This window comes from Dama dama, chromosome 19 (genome assembly GCF_033118175.1).
Source record: "Dama dama isolate Ldn47 chromosome 19, ASM3311817v1, whole genome shotgun sequence".
Taxonomy (NCBI): Eukaryota; Metazoa; Chordata; class Mammalia; order Artiodactyla; family Cervidae; genus Dama; species Dama dama.
Genome location: NC_083699.1, coordinates 38,987,595 through 39,015,032, shown reverse-complemented (window position 1 = coordinate 39,015,032; position 27,438 = coordinate 38,987,595). Strand labels below are relative to the sequence as shown.

Below are 27,438 nucleotides of genomic sequence, written 5' to 3'. Positions count from 1 at the left end.
ATTAATAAAGGTTAGAGAGGAGTTCAAATGTGAGTATAAGGATCTGCCATCCCTGTGATACACTCTTTACACAGCTTTGCTTTCTATCAGTTGTCAGGGTAACCAATCCCTAAGCTTCCTCATCAAGAGAAGCAAAACTTCCTATTACTCCAGTAAGGCAAAATTATATATGCATAATGAGTTCTAACTTGTGATTCACAGAGAGATAGGTTTGAAGTTCAAGTCCATTGCTTACTAGCTCTGTCACCTAGGGCAATTTAGCTGAATTTTTGGGCCTCAGTTTATTCATTGGTACAACATGGGTAGTGCTACCTCTATCATCGTGTTGTGGGGAGAATTAAATGACAAAAGAAACACCCAGCACACAAACAGTGTTCAAGGTGGCAGCTATTAATAACGTCATGGATCTTAGAATCTAGTGTAGGCAATCATTCAACTGGTTTCCTTCTAGCAGGGTCTTAATGACTGCTCTTAGTCTGTGAGAAAGCTTATGCTGAGTTTCTTTGTGTTTTAATTGCTCCTGCTTTATGTTTTGGTTTCTTGGCCACGAGGCATGTGGGATCTTAGCTCCCTGATCAGGAATTGAACCTGCACCCTCCTGCATTGGAAGGTGAAGTCTTAGCCACTGGACTACCAGAGGAATCCCTATGCTGAGTTTTATCATCAAGGTTGGGGTTGGAAACAAAAGGTCAATGGCCAGGGTAGGGGGTCGAGCCTTCCTTCAGGCTCTGATGAGACAAGATTTCCTGAGTATGATCTGTAACGTTTGTGCTCACAGGATAGGCCTAGAGAACTTAAAAACAAAGACAGGAAGACCTGGGAATCCTGGGGAGAGATAGAAAGACATGTGCCCACCAGCATTCCCTGTGAAACATGAAGTGCTCAGAGCCCTGATGGCAGGACTGGGGTTCTGGCAACCCAGAAGCTATGGAAGAGACAGTGCAGGTTGCCCAGGACACATTGCAGGAAGCAATGGCCCCAGAATATCTACTCGCTTTGGCTTCTGCCACTCCTCCTTCCTGCTTTCCCTCCCAGGGTTGGAATCCGTTCTGACTTTGCATAGCTCCTCAACTTTCACCTCTGTTGGAACCTTCACACACCCAAATCCTCCCCAGCATGTGCGTGCAGAGGGCAGTCACCAACCTGGCCCGAGGTCCTTAAAGCACACCGGCTTTGTGGGATGGCCGATTTCTTGAACCGGAGGAACAGCGATCTCTGAAGGCAGCTCATTTCATGTACAGATAGTTCTGAGTATACAGTTTTAGATTGTAGATTCACAATCCAGTATCTACTTCTCTTGACTTCTAAGTTCTAGTTCTAAGACCAATGAATTTTTAAAAGATGAAAGTCTTTGCATGATAAAATACACTGCACGCTAAGTTGCTTCAGTCGTACCCGACTCTTTGAGACCCTACGGACAACAGCCTGCCAGACTCCTCTATCCATGGAATTCTCCAGGCAACCCACTGGAGTGGGTTGCCATGCCCTCCTCCAGGGGATCTTCCCAACTCAGGGATCGAACCTGCATCTCCTGCATGGCAGACAGACTTTACCACTGAGCCACCCAGGAAGCCCCTATGATAAAATATCCTTTCAGTTAATTCATGTCACAACAGTCACAGCTAATATTTATTGCAGGCCAGCCATGAGTCACACCTTACAGGCAGGAAAGTACCATACAGTATTTCCTGAACTTTCTAGATCTTAATACCATCTGGAGTACCTGCTATACACATTGCTCCCCAGACCCCACCCCAACCGGACTGAATCAGTGAGCCCCAGGTGACTAAGATCACACAACCTAGAGGCTGGTGGCCCAGTGGATCAAGTGTGGCAAACATGGGTCCACTACCCAATTGTATCATTTACTCACTGCATGACCTTAGGCAACGTATTTAGCCTCTCTGAACCTTAGTCATGCATGTGTGACGTCAGAATGATGACAGCACCTATCTTTAGAGTACGCCATAAACCCCTTATACTTCCCTGGTGGGCTCAGATGGTAAAGCGTCTGCCTACAATGTGGAGACCTGGGTTCGATTCCTGGGTCAGGAAGACCCTCTGGAAAAGGAAATGGCAACCCGCTCCATTACTCTTGCTTGGAAAATCCCACGGACAGAGGAGCCTGGTAGGCTACAGTCCATGGGGTCGCAAAGAGTTGGACACGACTGAGCAACTAAACTTTAAACTAAACCACTTAGCAGAAAGCCTGTAGATAGTGATCACTGATCCTGACATCCTGATCCTGACCACGTCTAAAGTCTAAGTGCCTACTTGCAACAGTAGGAGAAGGCGGAATTAAATGCACAGGAGGCCCAGTGGCACAGAATGGCCTACATATCCAGGTCCTAGCTCCAAATTCACTCAGACTCAGCTCATATTGCATCCTCAGGCGCCACCATGGGGCAGAAACCCTGGCCAGCAGGACACCCCCAGCACCACAGTTAAGGAAAGAAAGGTTACCCTGAACTTCCTCCTGCCTCTGCTTCTGTTCCTCCCCTACATGTCACCTACCTCCCCTTCCTTTAGGGAATATTCAGAATGCCCAATTTATCTCCCGGTGTGCACCCAGCTTTCCTGGGAGGCAGGCTGGGGAGAGTTTGAGACTGCAGGCTGCAGGCTGGGTGCTTTGCTCCCTAACTGTGAGGCTTCGCTTCATTCCTCTGGGACCCTCTCTTTCTGCAGTGAGGCCCATTTGCAGGAATGCTCCTAGCACACAATCTGGTTCACCTGTCAATGAATCAAGAGCCCCACTGCTTCAGCCTATCACTTCTCTTTCTCTAAAGTCCCTTGGATTTTCAGTTAGTGGGGCCACCTGTGACTCATATTTAATAGTTTAACCTATAAGCCCTCATTCATTTGTTCACATAAATATATCACCCAAGTACAGGTGATATAGAAATAAATAGGGTTCAGTCCCTATTCCTGAGGCCTTAGAGAAAGGGGAAGATCCATAAACTGATAGGTGGAAAGACCATGTAAGGTATCAAGAACTAAGGGCTGGGGGTGGTGTCAACTCAGAAGTCAGAAGTCAGAAAAGGTAATGTTCACTCTGGGTTTTGAAGGATGAATAGGAGTTTACGAGGCAGCAAAAGGTATGTCCAACAGCAGCGGGGAAACACAGTGCAAAGTTTAATCTTTAGTTTACGAAAGTGAAACAGTCACGAAAGTGGGCCTGTTGTACTTAAGAAATATTAAGCTGTGAAGGGTAAAGGTATGAGAGCTGCAGAGATGAGAAACGGGGTTCAACAGGATTATCTGTGCAGACATTAAGGAGGCTTTCCAAGCAAGCAAGTGATGTTGCTAGATTATTTTCTCTAAACTCAGAGTTGAGCTCCTGGCACTAAAAAGGAGCTTTGGTAGAGCATGAAGAGGGGTCATTTCAGCTGACAGAGGGGAAGAAGCCAGAGACCACTTATCCTCAGCCCTAGGCTGGTCTGCAGGCCCACCATCTACTCCACCAAACCTTGACCCAGCTGACACTGAACTCTAGTCAAGTCCCCGTTTACAGAGTGATAAGAAGTCACAAAATGAGACACAGAGGAGCTGGGACCAACTGTAGGAACAAACCAAAGGGAAGAGGAGGAATTATTTTGTGTCCAGTGGCTCATGGTGTCCTCAAAGGCATCCTCAAAGCCAGATGACTCTGGATTAGAATCCCATCTCCACTCTTTACTACTTACACAACCTTGTGTAATTCACTCCACCTCTCAGAGGCTGTTTTCTCATCCTTTACACAGAGCTAACAAGCTCTACCTCAAAGATTTGTTCTAAAGATTAAAACTACATCACTTATTTCAAGTAGCCAGCATAGCGTCCACTGTAAAATGGTTCTCTAAATAATACTAAACTGATTTTAATACGCTCATTTTTGTCCCAGGGGGAGGAGGCCACCAGACTAAAGGGTGTTCAAAGAACGGCAGGTCCCCCTGAAGCACCAGAATGGAGTCAGCCCCCTGAGACACTCACTAGGCAGTTGTGAACTCCTAGGTGAGACCCTGATCCACCCCTTCCAAGTTTCTCTCCGCCCTCCGTGGCTGTTTGCAGTTTCTGTAGGACAGGATCACATTTCCCACCTGAGCCCCTGGGCCTAGGAGAGCTGGGGGCCTTGCAGCCCATGACTTTTCAGAGGGCTCACATGACAACCTGGCAAGGCGCAGCCATTCCCAGCAAAGGCATTAATAATACACGCCTTTTTCCACAAACTCTGGCAAACAGTCTACAGTGACAAGTGAAAACATTGAGTCCAAATTCTCACGGGGGCTGAGGAGGCCAAAATAACTTGCCTATCAGGGCTAAATCATGGGGCTGAGTCACAGTTCTGTGCAGGGGTGGTGGCCAAATGAAATGGCTGATGATAAAGCTAAGAATTGAAGCAAAACCGTGTTCCTTGAGGAATAAACTGCCTGCCTTGCCTCTGAATGATTCAAGTGGAAAGTTTCCTCGACCCAGAGGCACAGAGAAAGGAGGCCGTGAGACGTATTGGTTGAGGAATGAATTTAGCTGTGGACAGCATCTCAGCAACAGCCCAAAACATAGCAGCTACCACAGGCGGCCCAGAGAGCCTGAGGTAGGAGAACTGAGGAAGCTCAAGCTAATTTCCTCCAGGAGCAGGAGGACAAGCAGAGTAGGTTTCAGCAGGATTTTTGTCTCCTTGTGTGTACCATTGCTTTGCTGTTGTTATTGTTCAGTTGTTAAGTTGCGTCTGACTCTTTTGTAACCCCATGGACTGTAGCCCACCAGGCTCCTCTGTCCATGGAAATTTCCAGGCAAGAATACTGAAGCAGCATGCCATTTCCTTCTCCAGGAGATCTTTCTGACTCAGGGATCGCACCTTTGTCTCCCACATCACAGGCAGATTCTTTACCACTGAGCCACCAGGGAAGCCCTTGGTTGTACCATATCAGCACCATACCAGCGCCTGGCTTCCAGGCACTCAGTTGTATGAATAAAGAAATACATAGTGGGGATCAGGCAGCATGAGCTAGTAACCATGCAAATCTAAGCCAGCCCTTTATCCTCTCTGAACCTCAGACTTCTCATCAAAAAAATGGGACAATGACAACTACTTTGAAAGGTTCTTATAAGAATAATGAATGGAATAGCCCTAAAAAGAATGCTAAGTAGCAGGCACTCTAGAAATTAACTCCTTAGAATTAGCTCTTGGTCTTCCAACAGAGTCCTTGAGTATCAGTTCAGTTCAGCTGCTAAGGCGTGTCCAACTCTTGAACTGCAGCACGCCAGGCCTCCCTGTCCATCACCAACTCCCAGAGTCCACCCAAACCCATGTCCACTGAATCGATGATATCATCCAACCATCTCATCCTCTGTCGTCCCCTTCTCCTCCCGCCTTCGATCTTTCCCAGCATCCGAGTCTTTTCAAATGAGTCAGCTCTTCGCATCAGGTGGCCAAAGTATTGGAGTTTCAGCTTCAGCATCAGTCCTTCTAATGAACACCCAGGACTGATCTCCTTTAGGATGGACTGGTTGGATCTCCTTGCAGTCCAAGGGACTCTCAAGAGTCTTCTCCAACACCACAGTTCAAAAGCATCAATTCTTACAGTGCTCAGCTTTCTTTATAGTCCAACTCTCACATCCATACCTGATTACTGGAAAAACCATAGCCTTGACCAGACGGACCTTTGTTGGCAAAGTAAAGTCTCTGCTTTTTACTATGCTGTCTAGGTTGGTCATAACTTACCTTCCAAGGAGTAAGCGTCTTTTAATTTCATGGCTGCAATCACCATCTGCAGTGATTTTGGAGCCCAGAAAAATAAAGTCTGACACTGTTTCCCCATCTATTTGCCATGAAGTGATGGGACCAGATGCCGTGATCTTAGTTTTCTGAATGTTGGGCTTTAAGCCAACATTTTCACTCTCCTCTTTCACTTTCATCAAGAGGCTCTTTAGTTCCTCTTCACTCTCTGCCATACAGGCAATGTCATCTGCATATCTGAGGTTATTGATATTTCTCCCGGCAATCTTGATTCCAGCTTGTGCTTCCTCCAGCCGAGCGTTTCTCATGATGTCCTCTGCATGTAAGTTAAATAAGCAGGGTGACAATATACAGCCTTGACATACTCCTTTTCCTATCTGGAACCAGTCTGTTGTTCTATGTCCAGTTCTAACTGTTGCTTCCTGACCTGCATACAGGTTTCTCGAGAGGCAGGTCAGGTGGTCTGGTATTCCCATCTCTTTCAGAATTTTCCACAGTTTATTGTGATCCACACAGTCAAAGGCTTTCGCATGGTCAATAAAGCTGAAATAGATGTTTTTCTGGAACTCTCTTGCTTTTTTGATGATCCAGAGGATGTTGACAATGATCTCTCGTTCCTCTGCCTTTTCAAAAACCAGTTTGAACATCTGGAAGTTCTCGGTTCACGTATTGCTGAAGCCTGGCTTGGAGAATTTTGAGCACTACTTTACTAGCAGGTGAGATGAGTGCAATTGTGTGGTAGTTTGAGCATTCTTTGGCATTGCCTTTCTTTGGGATTGGAATAAAAACGGACCTTTTCCAGTCCTGTGGCCATTGCTGAGTTTTCCAAATTTGCTGGCATATTGAGTGCAGCACTTTCACAGCATCATCTTTCAGGATTTGAAATAGCTCAACTGGAATTCCATCACCTCCACTAGCTTTGTTCATAGTGATGCTTTCTAAGGCCCACTTGACTCCACATTCCAGGATGTCTGGCTCTAGGTGAGTAATCACACCATCGTGATTATCTGGGTCGTGAAGATCTTTTTTGTACAGTTTTTCTGTATATTCTTGCCACCTCTTCTTAATATCTTCTGCTATGTCCAGACCATTTCTGTCCTTTATTGAGCCCATCATTGCATGAAATGTTTCCTTGGTATCTCTAATTTTCTTGAAGAGATCTCTAGTCTTTCCTGTTCTACTGTTTTCCTCTATTTCTTTGCATTGATCGCTGAGGAAGGCTTTCTTAACTCTCCTTGCTATTCTTTGGAACTCTGCATTCAAATGGGTATATCTTTCCTCTTCTCCTTTGCTTTTTGCTCCTCTTCTTTTCACAGCCTTGAGTATCAGCTGTTACCAATTCTCATTGGTGGAGGAGGGAGAAGAAGATTGGGAGGAACAGTGAAAAGAGAAGATAAACCAACTAAAGGTCACACATCAAAGGAAGATAAAGAAGACCCCTGTGGTCACCCCTCCATGTGTGGCCCTAGACAAGTCACATATTTCTCTGGCTCTCAGAATTCTCTGATAAGAAGGGGGGCTAGATCTAAGCAGTGGTCTTCACATTGTGCTCCAGGAAGCCTAGAGAATCTGTGGAGACCCTAAGGGGCTATCTTCCAGTAAGGAGGAAGTAGACAGGCAGGCCCCCAGCAGCTTCAGGAAGCTTCCTACCAAAGGTGATCTTCTGAAGAAACAGTTCCACCCTTGGTCCTTAACTTTCTGAAAGCTAATGCTTTCTGCAAAATTGCTGGCATCCTCCCAACCACCAGTTCTCTGCAGGAATCTAGTCTAGGACCCTGGCTCTTAGGGTTATGCAACACAGGGTTCACTGTCAGGGCCTCCTTAAATTTTGCGCCCAAGGGACCTCACTCACCTCGACTACCAGCCCTGAGTCCCCAGCTCTTCTTCAGAGTCTGCACTCACTCACCTCATTGACTTCTGGCACTTCCCTCCCTGGAAATCTCTCACTACTACCTTCAGTGGCTCTACCTTCCACCAGGATAAGTGTTCCACTTCTTTCTGGTTCCTCTCCTTCCTCCTGGGTGAGAGGAGGAGGACAAGGAGAGGCAATGGAGGGGAAAGCATATCAGGCAAGGGGAAAGCCTGACGGGGAGGAGGCTGTGGAGCCTGGCTCTGGACAGGCTGAATCTGAGGGGTTGGTTGAAGTACAACAGGCAGATGGGTAAGTCAGGTATGGACCCTAAGAGAAGAAGTTGGGATAGAGAGGTTTTCTCCCCTACCTGGCAGAATCTTCTCTCCCATCCACTTCTTCCTTCCTTTCCCCACTTCCCCTGTTCACACCAAGTCCACATCACCTAACCCGTGCCCACTTCTCATCCCTCATATCACACGAGTTTATTCTCCCAAGCCCAGCTCTGAATAGTCACGCCCCTACCTTGGAGACTTGAAACAGCAACTTCCCTGTTTGCTCCAGCCAGTCCAAATTCCTCAGTCTAGCATCCAAACCTCCCACCTTGCCCCCATCACCACCGCACTGTATGCAGATGCGCCCCTAGGCTGTTGGCCACCTGAAGAGCCAAGCATCCCTGACTTTCCTGGCACTCTTTTCCTCCTTCAGTACACCTCACCACTCACCCCAAGTCCACCTGTGGAATCTTCACACTGCAAACAGCACCCCCAATCTCCTCCCTTCCCAGATCCTGCAACCACTCTTGCCAAAGCTTACAGCTGTGTGCAGATATTGGAGAGTATGCTTCCCTCCAGCTTGGCCAGTAATTTCAGTGCAATCAGCAGGTTTTGCAAAAGCATGGCCCTTGCCTCATCAATTAGGAGTCACAAGATAGAAAACTATCACCTGCCCCGCAGCAGCCATCTATAACCTGCAGGCTATTGTTTAGTCGCTAAGTCCTGTCCAACTCTGTGCGACCCCATGGACTGGAGCCCACCAGCTCCCCTGGCTACAGGATTTCCCAGACAAGAATACTGGAGTGGGTTGCCATTTCCTTCTCCAGGGGGTCTTCCTGAACCAGCAATCAAACCTGTATCTCCTGCATTGTCAGGCAGATTCTTTACTGTCTGAGTTGCCAAGGAAGCCCAACCCGCAGGTAAATTACATTTAACAATGTATCTTCAACAGGAAGCTTGTCAGCCTCCGTCTCCACTTGTTTCTCTCTTTATTGCCTTTTGCACCTAACCCAGTTGTGGTCTCCAGCAGGCTCTCAGTAAATACTAATTGAATTAATTAATGAGATCCTTCTACTGGGAGCACAGAATTAATTCCATACAAAATAATTACGGAGCTGTTTCCATGAAAAATGATCTTTCCATGAAAAATGATCAAATGATCTTTCCATTTGAAGATGACCCAACCAATGATGGAAATGTTCTAAAAGTGGATTTTAGTGATGGTTGTGCAACCCAGTAAATTTACTAAAAATCACTGAATTTATACTTAAAGCAAGTTAATTTCATGAAATACAAATCCTATCTCAATAAAGATGCTTTTTAAGAAGCCTGTGTGATAAATAAATCTACCATGGTGGCTCACTGTGTTTGGTTGAGTAATAAGTTGGTTGAGTCATGAGAACATTCAAAAACAAAGAAACAACAAAAAATGATGACCCAGTCCTGTGAGGTGTGACCCTGAGCGTAGTCTCCATCCCCATGGAATCAGCAGCAGCAGCTGTAAATGGTTAGGGATGAGTAACCTCACAAAACAGCCTGGGTTGTTGGGGTGGGGAGAGCACTAGGATGACCATGCATTGGGTCAGTCTATAGTCAGGATGCAGCAGAAAGTAAACTGATCTTGTAGAATGTTCCACAAGGTCCTCTGCAGTAGATCAAGGCTAAGATATCAGACTCCAAGCAGAATCACTCCCCCAAGGAGGCATCCTCCGACCTCAGACTGGTTAACTCACCCAGCACCAACAGAATTTCCTTTACAGAAATCCAGAGTCCATGAGTGTACACTTGGTTGTGTTATTAATTAATTCATATTTCTCTCTGTAGACCACATGCTGTATGAGGTCAAGGACTGTAGCTCTAGGGCTCACGGTGCCTAGTACAGAAGCAAGCACACCTTACATTCTTAAAGTTGATTGGACGCTGAGTGAGTGAGTGGACACTCATCTTTGATTAAAGCGGGACAAGGTATACAGACACCTCATTTTCTTTCAGGGCATTACTGCAGTGCAGCTGGGTATTCATAATTCTTAAGGGCTTCTATAGAGGAGAGGGAACCAGCATTCTCTAGGGTAAGTCACTACACCACCCCTACTTATCCTTCCCAATCTACCCACTAGGTATGGTTACTGCCCTATTTACAGGTAAGGAATCCGAGGCTCTGCATCTGTCAGTTTGTCATGGGAATTAAATCAGAAAATATACACAAAGCACTTGTTATCCAGTATGAGTGCTATATAATGCTTAGCTACCATTATTATTTTTCCCAGCACATTGAAGCTGCCTCCCCACCCTTAAGTAAAAAGCAGAGACGACCCCGAGCACAGGAAGGGCCTGAGGCCAGGGCAGCCTCCCTTGGCACCTCAGACCTCCAAGCACTGAGATAAGCCACCCAGAGTCAGACCCCAGAGGTTTCTTCATCCCTGCTGCCAGGAAGTACATATTCTGGCACATGCGGACCAGGGAAGGAAGGGGTGGAGGAGACCTTACCCCAGAGCCTATTAAAAAATCAACACAAATTGTTTGCTCATCTGTGGGAAACAAGAAAAAAAAAAAAAAAAAACCTCTCCTGAAAAAAACACCCAAGTCTATAAACTACCACTTTCCTGGAGCCACCCAGGACAATGAAGAAAGATCCTATAGCCAGCTAACTGGATCAGAAAACAAGCAAAGCCAGACTTCCAGGGCAGCTCTAGAAACGGTGGGAGGGGACCGTCAGCTTCCTTTTGCTTCTCACATTTAAAAAATACAGGCTGAGGTCGAGATTAACACAGCCAACCAGAGAGCAGAAAGGGAAAGAGAGCCACTAGAGAAATGCAGATGAAGACCACAATGAACTACCACTGCACATCTATTAGAACAATGATATTAAAAAGAAGACACCACTAACTATCCTTCTCCCATCCTTCCCTGCCACTCCCTCCCTTGGCAATCATAAGTTCATTCTTGAAGCCTGAGAATCTCCTCTAAGTTCATTTGTATCATTTCTTTTTAGATTCCACATATAAGGGCTGTCATATGATACTGCTCTTTCTCTGTCTGATTTACTTCATTCAGTAGGGAGTTTGGGATGGACAAGTACACACTGCTATATTTAAAATAGATAATCAACAAGGATTTACTGTATCATGCATGGAACTCTGCTCGATATTATGTGGCAGCCTGGATGGGAGGGGACTTGGAGAGAGAATGCATACATCTATGACTGAGTACCTTTGCCGTTCACCTGAAACTGTCACATTGTTAATTGGTTATACTCCAATGTAAAATAAAAAGCTTTTTTTCCTTAGTTTTTGAAGAAATGTTTGTGTTCAAATTGGTAAATTAGAGTGCTTTTTTCCAATGAAAAATAAAATAAATCAGAGGATGCTGCAAATGCTGATGAGGAGGTGGAAAAGTAGATCTTCCCTACATTGCTGGCGGAGACAGAAAACCATACAGTCACTCTAGAAAATACTTAGGCAGTTTCTTAAAAAATTAAAAACATACTTGCCATACAACTCAGCAATTGCCCTCCTGAGCATTTATCCTGGAAAAATACACACAAAAAAAAAATTGGGGGGGCTTCTTTTTTTTGAAAAATAAAATTTGATGTTCACATAAAAACTTGTGCAAAATTGCTCACAGCAGTTGAATCTGTTATAGTCAACAACTAGAAACAACCCAAATGTCCTTCAATGAGTCAACAGTGAAACTGATACATTCATACAATGGAATAACACCCATCAGTTCAAAAAAAAAAAAAGAGCTAACTATTGGTACTCTCAACAACCTGGAGGGACCTGAAGTACATTCTGATGAGTGAAAACAAACCAGTCTCAGAAGGTTGCATATTATATGAGTCTATTTACAGAACACTCTGAAAATGACAAAATTATAGGGATGAGAAAGGGCCAATCCAGCATGACAATGAATGGGTGGCGTGAGGGAGACCTCTGTGTGGAGGAATAGTTCTATACCTTGATTGCAGTGGTGGCTCCACTAATCTAAACATGTGAGAAAATGAGACAGAGTTCCACGCACAGCTGTACCCAAACTCAAGTTCCTGGTTTTGATACTGTACTATAATTGTGTAAGATGAAACCAGGGGAAGAAACTAAAGGATACACTAGACCTCTCTGTACTCTTTGCAACTACAACTGAATCTATAATTGTTTCAAAATTAAAAGTTAAAAATAAATACAGCCAGTAGCTGAGCATCTGGGATTCCAGCCCACACCACATCCTTCCACTCCCCAAATCCCAGGGCTCCAATCAAATGACTTACAATTGGGCATGCACCATGATGTTACATATTTCCATGCCTTTGCACATACAAATTCCTACCTACACTGCCCTTCCCCTGCCTAGCTAACATATCATTTCCTTTAAGCCCCAGTTCAGATCCCTTTACCTCCTGAAAGATTCCCTGAACTTCGCATCCTAAGATTACTGATCTTCGTTTGTACTCCCCGAGCACAGCACCATTCATTCATCTGAATTGTAATTGCTAATGTGTTACTGTTTCCCACCAAAAGCAAGTCACAGAATTAGAAAATAGATTTGCAGTCTCTAATTAAAAAAAACTGGTCTGTAGAATATATAAAGAACTTTTATGATCCAACCATAAGAAGACAGTTCAATTTCATTTAACGAACAAAAGATATGAATAGACATTTCACCAAAGGAAATATGCAGATGCTAAATAAGCACATGAAAAAATAGTCAACATCATTAATCTTCAAAGAAATGCACATAAAACCATGAGATATTGTTAGGGGAAGCACACTGATTGAAACCGCCCACCCTGGCCAGGCATCACAGTAACTATTTGCATGAGTTGTTTTATGACAGGAGATCCTGATAAGGAACACAGAACTAATAAACCACCACCAACAGGAAGAGTTCGGGAAAGGTCAAAAGGAGACACTGCGTGTCCATCCACTTCCCAGAATCCCTCTTGCTAGCATTCATCTTGGCCAAGCGATGCGTGCACCACCAGGAAAGACTGAATTAGAATGATTGACCAAAGACCACCCAGAAACTAACCCCATGACCATAAAACCCAAGACTGTGAGCAGTTCTCCGGGGTTCCCTTACCCTCCTGCTCTCCACCCGGGTGCCCTTTCCAATAAAATCTCTTGCTTTGTCAGCACATGTGTCTCCCTGGACAATTCATTTCCGAGTGTTAGACAAGAGCCCAGTTTCGGGCCCTGGAAGGGGGTCCTCCTTCCTGCAACAATATCACCACCAACCTATTAGAATAACTAAAATTAAAAAGACTGACCACACCAAGTGTTGACAAAGTGGAGACTTGGAACGTTCATACATTGCTCGTGGGCATATAAACTAGTACAACTAGTTGAAAATTTGGCAGCTCCTTAAGTTAAATATACACCTACCATATGATCCAGACATATTACTCCTAGGTATTTACCCAAAAAGAATGCATAAACCTCCACAAAACTTGTTTCACAAATGCTTATAGTGGCTTTTTTTCCCAAAACAACTTGTTATTGAAATATAGTTGATTTACAATGTTGTATTAGTTTCAGGTGTCCAGCAAAGTGATTCAGTTATATATATACATATCTTCTTCTTCAGGTTCTTTTCCATTATAGGTTATTACAATATATTGAATATAGGTCCTTACTGTTTATCTATTATATATACAGTAGTTTGTATCTGCTAATCTCAAATTCCTATTTAATCCCTGCCTACACCCTTTTCCCTTTGGTAACCATAAGTTTGTTTCCTAAGTCTGTGAGTCTATTTTGTAAATTAGTTCATTTGTATCATTTTTGGGGGGATATCATATGATATTTCTTTCTCTGCTTGACTTATTTCACTTAGTATGATAATCTCCAGATCCATCCATGTCACTGCAAATATATTGGCTTTATTTTAACAGCCCAAAATTGATAACAACCCCAAAACTCTGTCAACAGATGAATGGATAAACAAATCTTGGCATTTCCATACCTTGGGACACTATTCAGCAATAAAGGAATGAACTACTGATGCACAAACACAGATGAATATCAAAATAATTATGCTGAGTGAAAGATGAAAATATGCTGTATTATGCAATTTATGTAAAGTTCTAGAAAATGCAAACCAATCTATAGCAATAAAGCAGATTAGTGGTTGCCTAGAGATGGGAGGCAGAAGACAGAGGGAGCAGAAGGGAAGAATTAGGTGAAGGAAGAAACTTGGGAGGATAACGGTTATGTTCATTGATTTGCGTTGAAAATTTCATAGGTTTATGCATATGTCAAAACTCACTAAGTCTTGTGACTTAAATATATGCAGGTTTTTGTCTCTCAATTATATCTCAATAAAGTTGCATGGGAAAAAAGTGGTGGATATCATCTAATAAGCAGCTACCTTGTGGGCAGAACATTATAAAAATAATCATTAATCTGGGCTTCCCTGGTGGCTCAGTGGTGAAGAATCTGCCTGCAATGCAGGAGACCCAGGTTCCATCCCTGGGTTGGGAAGATCCCCTGGAGAAGGAAATGGCAACCCCCTCCAGTCTTCTTACCTGGGAAAACCCACGGACAGAGAAGCTTGGCAGACTACAGTCCACGGGATCTCAGAGGAATCAGACATGGCATAGAGACTAAGCAAGCAAAAGGGGAAAAAAATTATAATTATTAACCTTCACTCAGGGTAGGTATTATTCAGCCCAGTTTACAAATGAGGAAACTGAGTCAGAAAGACAAGGTAATCATGCAGCTTTACTGTGAAGCCTGGCTCAAACCCAAATCAAGTGTCTCCAAAGCGGAAGCAGGGCACCTGAAGCCACCATGAGCTCAATCAACGCCCTTCTCTATCCTTCCAAGCATATACATGTACCTTTAAAGGTCCTCAGATATCTTCTCAGCTTGTTTCACTGACCTAGAAAGCCAAGCTCCTGATGAAGGAAGAGGACTTAACTCCAAGCATACCAGAAGGGCATGTCAGATACAGAGGAGGGGCTGGGGGGTGGGGGAGGCAGGGCTGGCACCTGGAGGACACCCGCCTGTGCCCTTGCCAGGCGCAGACAAGGCTCAGCCAGCACATGGCCTCCGGAGCAGTACCCTCTCCCCAGCCATATCCCTCCCTTCCCTGGAGCACACACCTTCTCCTCAGCAACTGCAACTGCTAACCGCAGCTGTGGGACCAGGCTTCTTAAAATGAAAGCGTGGGACCAGATGACCTCTATAGTCCTTTCCACTTTTGTAATTTTCCAAACTATAGTTCTACACAGTCCCCTGATGCCCTGCCTTCTTTCTCCCCATCCCCTCTTGCAGGCTACTTAAAGGAGGTGGCGAAAAGCAGCCAGAAGGTTCAGAAAGTGAGGGAGAGGGCAGAGGTTGGGGTTCCATTATGCTAATTTAATTAGTTCTAATCTGCCGACAGCAGGGCCTGGAAGAAAGAGCTTTTGTTTAAATTTCACATTTGGCAGGAAGTGCCCCTGCTCCTCTCTAACCCCAACCCCCCATCCTCCCCCCCAATCAGAGCTTGTGAGTCCAAAGCTCTGATTTCAACCCTGGCTCTCACGTCCAGCAGCGCCCGGGCTTCCTTTTCACACTTCTCTTGATTTCTTGATTTTTCCAGGAAGGAAATCTCCCCCAGATGTCGGTCCATAAATGGAGAGCTTTCATCGGCCCTTATGAAAGGGTGTCAGTAATTCACAGATTTCCCCCAAACCAAGAGCCAAACGGAGAAGTGCCAGCCAGTTTGTCTGCATCAATAAACCAAAGGCTTACCAATCAATTAAAGCCCCTCCCCTCCACGAGCAGAAAAATTTACAACATGCAAAACATTGCATTTTCACTCTTAACGGGACTCACTTTATGGGATAATAAGAACAGAAACTCATTCATTTATTCAATTAATGATTATAGAGCACTTAGAGTTCACAGGGGAGGAAGCGGAGGGACACACAAGTGAAGTGACCTGTCCTGTGCCTCCCAGCGTGGGGGGCAGGAGTGGGGGCGGGGGAGGCCCATCAGACTCTCCAAAGCAAAACATCCCCGGTTTGCAGCCCTGGCTAATTTCAGTGGTGTCCGTTTTCCCACTACAGACCATTTCAAGTCGCCAACAATTTTTAACAACCAATTTGCAAAATTCCTGAATATTTAAAATCAGCTCAGGATAGCCTCCAGAAGAGAGGTGAGTTCTCCTAGCTCCTGAGTATTCCCTCTGCCTCCCCTCTCTGCCTCCAGGCAGGCTCTCTGCCTCCAAGCAGGAGGAGCCAACATGCGCTGGAGGCCTGAAGAGTAATTTTAATGAAAACTACCTGAAGGTCCGTTAACAGGGGTAAGATTTCAGGTGTGTTTTCTTTTCTTCCTCGTCATTATTTCTCCATTTTACTTTAATAATCAGAACATATCTAGGTAATTTAAGTCATTTTTTAGTAAGCTTAGTGGACTGTTTTGCAATAACCTCCCCAGGTAATTTCTGTCACTATATTCCTTGGGGGGAGTGAGGGAGTTCTTTCCTAAAAACTCCACTTCCCCAAGCAGAACAGAGCTGGTGCACCAATGTTAAGCATTCCCTGAGCTTGGTGCAGTCTTACCTGAAGGATAAATTCATTCCCTTGGGAGTTCAAATTTCACCCGCAATTGAGAAAACACAACTTTCTGTTAAGAGTCCAGAAGACCTGCCTTAAAAAATCAAAACCTCTTAGACCACCAAATGACCTTGCCCCCGGTTGGGCTGAAATAGAAGCTGATGGTTTGAACCAGAAATAAGTGGCCTTTATCTCCTGGGCTTGCAAGGATGAAGTGTCCAACAGCCCACCCCAGCACCGCAAGAGGTATTTTACCTTCTTGGTCCCCAGGCTAGGATTCGAGGGCTCTTACCTCAGCAATGGGACACAGGCCTTGCCCCGGAGCTTGGGCAGGCTCACGTGGGCCAATTCATTTCAGCTGCAGTCTACTTCACTGCTTCTCTCTGGGCTGCTCTCTGCAGATCTCAGCACAATTCACTCTACACTGCCTGCAGGAAGGGGAAAAAAACAAAGCCAAGTTAGTGGCTGAGCATCAGAGGCACACATGTTAATACACACAGGAGGAGAAACACCCTTGCTCCTCCCACCGCCAATCACTCCGGCCACTTCAGAGCCCGTTCCAGAACTCCAGCCTCCTTCCCAGGGTTCAACCTGGCCATCTGTTCACCCAGACCTACCCCTTCTGGAGCTGAGCAATTTCAGAGTGAGCTGCAGATTAAGCAAAGCAAACTCTTCTACAATCACTTAATCCTCATGCTACTTGCTATTATTGGTAAGAAAAGCAAGAGTAAGAAAGCATTAGTTCTGGCCCCGAGTCTTATGTTTAGCTAAGGTTTGTGGACAACCGAGTTCCATCAACAAATACATCCAATTGGCTCACAGTCTCCCTTTGACCTATAGCAAATTCTTTATGATGTTACAAATGTGAATTCAATTCCTAAACTTATTGGGGAACATTTTTAACTGAATCTAAAGTTTCAACCTGTATGTTATTATTGTGTCTGGGTGGATAGTGTTTGTTTTTTAAAGTAACTGTTGTTTTTCTTAGTGCCAAAGAAATGTATGTTTAACCTTGAAATTTTAGAAGATATAGCTGTCAAAAGAAGGGAAAAAAGTTACCCTCTCTTCTCCAGCCAAGATAACTACAGATAACACACCCTTCCTGATTTTATTTTGTTATCTGGATTTTTTACAAAGATCCAATAAAGTCATGGTTTAGCAATCATATTAAAAGTATATGCCTCTGTACCCAAAAGCTAAACAATTAAGTCATCTTCAACTCTTTTTTTTGCAAATTACAGATTTGTTGTTGTTCAGTCGCTCAGTCATGTCCGACTCTTTGTGTCCCCATGGACTGCAGCACACCAGGCTTCCCTGTCCTTCACCAACTCCCAGAGTATGCTCAAACTCACATCCATTGAGTCGGTGATGCCATCCAACCATCTCATCCTCTATTGTCCCCTTCTCCTCCTGCCTTCAATCTTTCCCAGCATCAGGGTCTTTTCCAATGAGTCAGCTCTTCACATTAGGTAGCCAAAGTATTGGAGCTTCAGCTTCAGCATCAGTCCTTCCAATGAATATTCAGGGTTGATTTCCTTTAGGATTAACTGGTTTGATCTCCTTGCAGTCCAAAGGACTCTCAAGAGTCTTCTTCAACACCACAGCTCAAAAGCATCAATTCTTCAGCGTTCATCCTTCTTTTTGGTTCAACTCTTACATCCATACATGACCACTGGAAAAACCATAGCTTTGACTATATTGACCTTTGTCAGCAAAGTAATGTCTCTGCTTTTTAATACGCTGTCTAGTTTTGTCATAGCTTTTCTTCCAAGGAGCAAGCGTATTTCGTGGCTGCAGTCACCATCTGCAGTGATTTTGAAGCCCAGGAAAATGAAGTCTGTCACTGTTTCCATTGTTTCCCATCTATTTGCCATGAAGTGATGGGACCAGATGCCATGATCTTCATTTTTTTAATTTTTTGAGTTTTAAGCCACCTTTTTCACTCTCCTCTTTCACCTTCATCAAGAGGCTCTTTAGTTCCTCTTCCCTTTCAGTCATAAGGGTGGTATCATCTTCATATCTGAGGTTATTGATATTTCTCCCTACAATCTTGATTCCAGCTTGTGCTTCATCCAGTCCAGCATTTCGCACAGTGTACTCGGCATAGAAGTTAAATAAGCAGGGTGACAATATACAGCTTTGACATACTCCTTTCCCAATTTTGAACCAGTCTGTTGTTCCACGTCTGGTTCTAACTGTTGCTTCTTGATCTGCATACAGGTTTCTCAGGAGGCACGTAAGCTTACCACTAAGCTGGTATTCCCATCTCCTTAAAACTATGGGGGAAATCCAGTTATTTCCATAAGACACAGTCTTAGAAGTCAAATTGTAGAGTCAAAGAGTTTCCAAATTTCTCAGGCTTTTGAACAGTCTTGGCGGGCTCTCTGCAGAACTATCATACCACACAAACTCCCAGGAGTGGAGAACTCTGCCCATTCCTCTAACACTCCTCTCCTACCCCAGTCCTTCCCTCACCCACATTCTTGTTCATCACATGTAACATTTCTAGTGGTAAGAAGTGGAGAGTTTGGGGCACTCAGGTTTTTCACATTTCATATTCACACTCAGCTCAGGCCAAGGCTAAAACAAGAACCAGGATGAGAAAATGAGTTCCCCTAATCAAGCTTTGGGGAGGGGGGAGATACGTGAATAAGAGTTGGTAAAAAGGGGGAAAGTGAAAAACCCAATGAAGAGAGGAATGGTAGTACACAAGGATATTGTCCAGAAGAAAGAGACACTGAGATGCTAAGAGAAATAAGAGGAAGCACAGATGGAAGCACAGATGCTGGGAACTGACATCAGATGAAACTGAAGTTGAAGTGAGGCCATTTGAGGGGGTACAAATGTCAAAATCTCACAAACATTCATGACAGAACAGAGCAAACAACAAAGGAATCAGGCAAGATAGAAAAACAAAAAATCACTTGTGGCATCTGTGCACTTTGCTGCTGTCTATAATTAATACCAACAAAACACCAAGAGCCAGAGTCACTGTGGGGAAAGTGAGCCAAGCCAGGAAGAGTTACTGCCTGCAAACACAGCTGAGCTGGTGGCTATCTGGGAGCCTGCCAATAAGGAACCTTCTCCAGGAAAGAGGAGCGAAGTGCCCCCAGGGCCAGAGAACCATGGAACTGCTTACCCACCTGCCTAATTTACATGAAGGAGGCCCCTACTCTCCACCTCTCTCTGGCCAGCCTCTCATAACTTGTCTTTTGCTCTAGGCCAAACCTTCCATGATGAATGGTTAATACACCAAGTAATCTGTCTAAAGAGACTGAATGGGTTTCTGTGTCCCCGTGACCCAGGCAAAGACCAGCCTTGCTGTCTTTCCACCCCATGCACGGTGCACTCTGGCCACAGCATTCTGCAGACTAGTGAGGAAATGTGAGGTCCCTTTATTGTTTTTTAAATCCTTTGGAAGATGGCTTGCAGACCTCCCGTGTTACTCAAATAGGCAAGTCATTCTATCTGCCTACCCTACTGCTACCCACTTACAACACTTGGGCCTCTGCTTATGGACAAAGGGTAGAACTTTGACTTTAAAGCAGCTCACTATACTATGGAGCAAAGATAAGTCTCTTCAACAAGTGGCACTGGGGATGTTGGACAGCCACATTGATATAAATCAATGAAGTTAGACAAACCCTCACACCATACACAAAAATAAACTCAAAATGGCTTAAAGACTTAAACGTAAGACATGACACTATAAAACTCCTAGAAGAGAACACAGGCAAAACATTCTCTGATATACATAGTACCAGTGTTTTCTGAGGTCAGTCTTCCAAAGCAATAGAAAAAAAAAAAAAAAAGCAAAGATAAACATATGGGACCTAATCAAACTTATATACTTTTGTACAGCAAAGAAAACCATAAATGAAAGGAAAAAACAACCTTCAGGGAGAAAATATTTGCTAATGATGTAACCAACAAGGGCTTAATTTCCAAAATATACAAACAGTTCATACAACTCAATAACAAAACAAAATAAAAAAACAAACACACAACCCAATCGAAAAGGCAGAAGACCCAAACAGACATTTCTCTAAAGAAGATATACAGGTGGCCAATGGGCACATGAAAAGATGTTCAACACTGCTAATTATTAGAGAAATGCAAATCAAAACTACAATGAGGTATCACCTACACGAGTCAAAATGGCCATCATCAAAAAGTCCACAAATAACGAATGCTGGAGAGACTGTGGAGAAAAGGGAGCCCTCCTACTCTGCGAGTGGGTGGGAATGTTACTGAATCCAAGCTCATGCTGCTCACCACAGGACAGGCCAATTAATCAAGAGATAAGTTGTTGTGGCAAAGAATAACAACTTCATTCAGAAAGCTAGCAGACAGAGAAGATGGTAGACTCATGTCCCAAAGAACCATCTTGCCTGAGTTAGAATTTAGGCTTCTTTTACACTAAAAGGGGAGAGAGTAAAGTCAATCATTTCCTGGTCACTTCTGGATCCCAGTCAGCCTCCAAAGGGAATGTGTTCATTTCTTCCTTCCTGAAGTCATTCACAGATGGGCCTCATCAGAATGTATCCTATGAGCTAGACAAAAGTATTTTAGCCTAAGACTCATTATCTGGGAGGCAAGGTTCCCTGAGATGAGCCATTGTGCATAATTTAAGCCTATAGGCAACATCCCTTTAATAACTAACTTGTAATGGAATACAAAGGTTCTTCCCTATTACAGGAATGTAAACTGGTGGAGCCACTATAGAAAGAAGTATGAAGGTTCCTTGAAAATCTAGAAGTAGAGTTACCATATAATCCAGCAATCCCATTCCTAGTCATATATCTAATTTGAAAAAATATAGGCACCCCAGTGTTCAAAACAACACTATGTTACTCAGCCATCAAAAAGAATGAAATAATGCCATCTGTAGCAACATGGATAGACCCAGAGGTTATCATACCAAGTAAAGTAAGTCAGACAGAGAAAGACAAATATCACATGATATCACTTACATGTGGTATCTAAAAACATGATACAAATGAACTTATTTACAAAATAGAGAAAGACTCACAGACACAAAGGCAAACAAAATTGTTAACAAAGAGGAAAAAGGGGTGAGGGAGGGAGGGATAAATTAGGAGTTTGGGATTGGCAGACACAAATTACTATAAATAAAATGGATAAATAACAAGGTCCTACTGTGTAGCACTGAAGACTATATTCAGTATCCTCTAAGAAACCATAATGGAAAAGAATATGAAAAAGGAAAATATATATATATATATATATATATATATATATGAATCACTTTGCAATATACCAGAAACAACACAAAATCGTAAAGCAACTATACACCAATATAAATTAATTAATTAATAAACAAACAAAAGCAACTCTCCCATAAACAAGGGAGTTGGATCAATCAGATGCTTTCAACATTGCAACTATGAAAAAAGACTACAGTCAGTTGGTGGTAGACTCAGAGCTTAAAGGAAAGGTAGTGAGCACAAGATGAGAAGCAAATGCCATGCATGAGATCAGGTGACAGGCCTGTGGGGCCCTGCAGAGGGAAAGGAAGCTGGATGACAAAGAGAAGAGGGCAGAGGCCCACAGAGAGAGACAGGAAACCCTGCATTCCCAGAGAAGGTAGATGCTTGGAAACTTTTTAGTGGCTGCAAGGCTCGTCTGTACTTTCTATTTTCCTTCCTGTAATCCCTTCAATGGACCCCTGAAGAGCTCGGTTTAGACCGGCCCTAGGGATCCCAGCTGCCTCTGACCTACTACAGCCTTACAGGGCTGTGAGACCAGAGGGCCTCAGCTGTGTGATAGGGCTGTAGCCATCCACTGTGGCTGCTCAGAAGCCTTTTTTTTTTTTAACTTCCTTCCAAACACTGTGACTGTGACTGGGCTTTTGACAGATGAGGCAATGGGAAAGGACAGCTCTGGATTGCAAGTGTACTTTGCAGAAACATGAAAAATAAACAACAGAGCTTGTTGTTTATAAACAACAATAGAGACTTTGGATTTTTCTTTATAAGAATTTTCTATTAAGTGGCTTAAACCAACTCTTCCTATCACCCTATGAGTATCATACATTCAGCTGATCCCAGGGTCTCCTTGCAGCCCCCTTGTCCCTGAGCCCCCTGTATACTTATGTGCTTCCCTGCAGTTTCAGTACAGTGCCCATTTAAAGCAGGACACCACTGTGATCTGCATCTTCTGCTCCTGGAACCCCCTCCTAGCCCACAAGGGTCATTGGCTTGACATCAAGACGTAGTTTCACTTCTCTTCCCGAGCCAACCCACCTCCTTCCTCTTCCTCAGGGTCTGTTCTCCACATGATCTCTTTCTGCCATCATTCCTGCCCGCCCAGGCCCCATACCTTATAGTCTCTGGCAACTAATCCCCTTGCTCCTCTGTGCAAAGTCAGACACAGAAGCACTCAAACCAAACTCTAACAAAAACTCTAGCAAATGAGAGTCTGCCTAGACCTCATGAACTCCCACATGCTCCCAGTAAGTGTGAGGCAAATGTAACCCTCACTGTATGAGGCCCTGACTCCAGGCCAACTCCAGGATTTAGAGATCCCAACCAGAACTAAAGAAGTTCATAAAATGAGCCAAGAATACAGCCTAAGAAATTCACACCCCAGCATCCCCACAGGTGAGCATCCTCCTGGCAAGATCATTAGTAAAGAGCTCAGTTTTGAGTCAGAGAATGAGAGTTAGTCACAGAGTTAGAGCCCTGATCCCAGGTCCCTGGCTTAAATGAACAATCACCACAAGGCACGAAGGAGCCTTGGGATGAAAGATAATCCTATTGACCCTGGATTCATTATTCCACATTATCTGGGATGGGAGCAATTGTTCTGTGTTTAGACTTGGAAGCTCAGCAAGCTAAGCACTTTATCGATCCTTAGGCCTAAAACATTCCAGGATCTGGGTCTCCACAAGGTTGCTGAACCCTGCAGTCTAATCAAAAGACACTACACTCAGAAAAATACAGTAAGAACTCTTGCTACAATCAGCAAACAGTGGATTATTTGCACCACCACCACCCCAAACTACCCCCTCCCAGAGCTCTTGCCCCTACTGGATGGTTCATCTTTGGGGCCTGGCCCCTACATTATGGGGTGCCCGCCCTAGACTAAGGGTTATCCAGTGTGCCTCTTCTTTTGTTTAAATATATCAGCAATGACTATGTACCAGACACTGTATGTACTAAATTATTCCTTTATTCCTCACACACTCCTATGAGACAAGGAATGTTTTCTCTATTTTCAAATGAGGAGTCAGAGCTTAAGGATCTAGCCCAGGCAAAAGCTGGTGAGTGACTAAACCAGGGCCTGCCTTCCCCTCCAGCATTTGGGGAGAGCAAGGCCAAGCTCTTTCAGTAAAAGAGCTGAAATGAAAATTGAGTTGAGCACAGCATATACAGGCCCCAATAAAAAGAGAAATGGAGTGAAAAGTGATTTTCCAAGAACCAGCAAAGGGAAGCTCTTCTGCTAGTGCCATATGCACACTATCCAAAGGAGGGTGCTCCTGCTCAGAACTTCGACTGTGTTGTTACGGTATTCTCTGCTTATTTCAGGTGCCAATCTGGATACATGACGGGACACTAAGCCCTCCAAATACATGATTTCAGGCCTTGCCCCACTCCTACACACCCCTAATTTCTGCTGCCCAAACACAACGACTCTCAACCCTTTTATTTTTTTTTTTCCAACCCTTTTATTTACTTCTGGTTACATCCGTGTATCTAAATAGCCTGCTTATATGGCTGTATTTTTTTTTTTCAGTGTTAGATATTCTCCACTGACTTCCTACTACAGAAAATGAGGATTTAGCTCTTCTTTTAACCACATCCTACAGACCTCTTCTCCTTCCCACATTCTCCTAACAGCTTTATGCCATGTTTTTTTTTTTTTTTATTAATTAAGTCAGCACTAGAAGCTTCATCATTATGACCAGATAAATGATTGTTCACAGCCAAGCCGAGCCATGGAGTCATGTGGTATGTTATGATTAATCCCTTTTGTGTACATTTCTTAGTTGTCATTCCTGGAGGCCACTATTGTCTCTTCTGTTAATTTGCTGAATTTTCTGGATAGCTATGACTAATTTAGGCCTCGACTTTTCAACAATTCTTTTTTTGTTGTTTTTTAGTTTCTTGAAGCTCTCCCCTCTGGAAATTTCTGTTCTCCTACTCCAACCTGAGCTGGTTGCTCTTGGAGCTGAAAGGAAGAATTCATTTATTTCTGTCTTAATTTACTCTCTAAATGTGAAGGAACATATCCATAATAGCTTCCTTCAGAAAGGGAAGTAAAATAATTGAGACTTCTCATACATGAAAATGCCATTGTCCCACCCTTACATTTGATTGATAATTTGTCTGGATGTAAATCCTCAGTTGGAAACAAATTCATCTCAGAATTTTAAAGGTGCGGCTTCATTCTCTTCTGGCTTCTAGCATAGACTAAGATACTTATATATATTCTTATAATCAGTTTGAGGTTGGTTTTATTTTTGTTTTCCTGTGCCAACAGGCTTTTCTTCTTTCCCCCACCCCCACAACAATGATATGCTTTGGGTATGTGTCCTTTTTCATTCTTAGCTCTGGATACTCAAATGAGTTTTTTAATCGAGAAGCCCATGCCCTTCAGTTCTGGGAATTTTTTTTCCCCATTGTTTCTTTGATGACTCTTCCCTTCTATTAGCTCTATTCTCTTTTTGTATAAGTCCTACTGTTCAGATGTTGAACTTCTTAGAATGATCCTTTCTTATTTTTCACTTCACAGCCTTTCTTCTTACTTCTTACAAGATTTCTTCAACTTTATATTCCAAACCCTGTCTCAATTCATTTATTTCTGCTACCATACTTTTAGTTTCCAAGAGTTCCTTCTTATTCTCTGAATACTCCCTTTTTTTTTTAGTCTTTATTTTTATTAATGGGATAGCTTCACCTGCCTCTGTAATACTCATAATTATTTTTGTGAAGTTTTCTTCTACTCCCTACACTGTTTCTTATAAGTCTTTTTATGTTCTTGTTGTTTTTATTTGTCTCTTTTGGTTTCTTTCATGTTTCAAGCTTTCTCAAATATTTGGGTGATCTTTTAGCTTAAATTTAACAGTGAGACACTGGGAACTCCCTGGCAGTCCCATGATTAGGACTCCACACTTTCACTGGCAAGAGCACTGGGTTTAATCCCCAGTCAGGGAACTAAGATCTCACAAGCCATGTGGCCAAAAGAGAAAGAAAAGTGAAACACTAAAAAGTTATTAAGAAGCTCTGTGTACATGGGCAAGGCTACTGAACTGGTGGGTCTTACCAAAGGGAGATTGAAAATAATCTGTCCATCTTATCTAAAGAAACATAAATATCAATATTTTCTCTTAAGCTGTTAAATTTAATCAGAGAAACTAATCTCATGACTAAACTGGAAATTGCCAGCACTGTTGGAAACAACAAAAAACCAGAAGGCTGGGGAAGAGGTGGTCCCACTATTCAGTATGTAGACTTTTATTCATACCCTGTTTTAGAATGGCATCTCATGCATGCTCCCGCTCAGCTTGGCCTGCTGTGCTTGATCTTAATCAGATTGTAAAATTGAGTCTGTTCTTTGTAAAATCCTTAAAAGAAACTGTGGTTATTAAGAAAAAAAGAAAATTTTTAAGACATAATTTCAAATGCCAGACATTTAGGAAACCATGAACACAGGTTCACAACCACATATCAGGAATTCGGGGGGCCTAATAAGCGTCAGAATTCAGAATTCTTCATATTTCAGAAAAGCAATATGTTGCCTCACCCATATATTACAGAATGTCAGGAAGCATTTAACAGGAGGCTTCCTGTGTACTGTTTTGGATCTGTCAGGAATCCTCTGGTCCTTATTAATTCCTGAATATTCAGGAATTAAGAGGAGAGGTACGCCTTTCCCCGGGCTGAGGAATCCAGGCATTTCCTTCTTAGTTTTTCAATACGGTGATAAGTACCCTCTTCCTTCTTATGAACCATACGGTAAAAGTGATTGTTTACGACTCTGTCTTTGATAAGGATCGCCTTATGTTTTGTAAGTCTGGAATTTTAATCTTTATCTTTGCTGAGAATAACTACCTTGTAAGACAGTATATATGCCCACACCATGTTGATTAAGACCCCTTTGCTCCATCAGAGCTTGGGTCCCGTGTCTTTCTTTCTTTCTTTCTCTCTCTCTCTTTCTCTTTTCTTTTCTTTATTTTTTTTTTCCTCTATCTCTCTATTTCTGGCTGACTCCCTGGAGTGCGAAAGCCGGCTGCATAACCCAGGGAATATTAGCCTCACTCCTTCTTTCACTTTCTTATCGTTGACTCCGGACCACCAGGTTCCGGTCCAATAAAGGACCAACAAGTGGCGCCCAGAACAGGGCCTGGTACACATGGCAGATTCGAACGGAGTGACCCCAGAGGGCCTGTTGAGGCCAGTAAGTACTAAGACATAGGTCAATCAGCTGGAAAGCCCCCTCACTTTTCTACTTTACTTTACCACTTATTTAAAGTTCAGGGATTTTCGGTTTCATGCCAGCGAATAGAGGCTTGCCTTCAGACAGTGGTTGAATGTAACCCTTGGTTCCCTGATGAAGGTAGTTTTGATTTAGAAATTTGGCATCAGGTCAAAGAGAATGTTGAATGAGCCATCAGACAGGGAAAAAATATCCCAATAGATTTCTGGCCCCTATGGGCTCTCATTGAAGCTGTGATTCTGCCATTTCAAGGTAATTCTAGCCCTCCTGATATTCAGCGACACGCAGAACACTTATTACGTGAATATGAATTAGGCAATGAAGCCTTACAAAAGGCCCAATTAGAACAACATAAGATATTTCAGAATTTTCCTAGTAACCCTGCCCCGGTTGCTCCAAGCGCTCCTCCCCTGCCAGTGGGCCCAAATCCCAAAGTCTCTAGAAACTGGTATTTCCCATACTGTATTTGAAAAAAAAAGATAAGGAAAAAAGAGAAAAAAAGCTAAAAGACAACTAAAAAAATTACTTGCTTATGAAAATGCAAATCAAGTATGTCAAAAAGCTATAGCTCCAATTCTTGAGATAGGGACTAATTTTGATT

The 27,438-nt window shown here is 43.4% G+C and overlaps 1 protein-coding gene across 8 annotated transcripts in view; it reads right to left on the bottom strand.

Moving 5' to 3' along the window:
• ST6GAL1 (ST6 beta-galactoside alpha-2,6-sialyltransferase 1) overlaps positions 1–27,438 on the bottom strand; it is a 146,605-nt gene that overhangs the window by 91,962 nt on the left and 27,205 nt on the right. For 2 of the 8 annotated variants that reach the window (XM_061166782.1, XM_061166784.1), the window contains 2 exons: positions 25,866–25,976; positions 16,669–16,804 (listed from right to left, as the gene is read on the bottom strand). The exons of 1 other annotated variant lie outside the window; for it this stretch is intronic. The gene's annotated coding sequence lies outside the window, so the exon portion shown is untranslated. Of the gene's footprint in view, positions 1–14,360; positions 14,439–16,668; positions 16,805–25,865; positions 25,977–27,438 lie in introns of all 8 variants that reach the window. 5 more of the 8 variants (XM_061166788.1, XM_061166787.1, XM_061166786.1 and 2 more) reach the window with 3 other exon arrangements.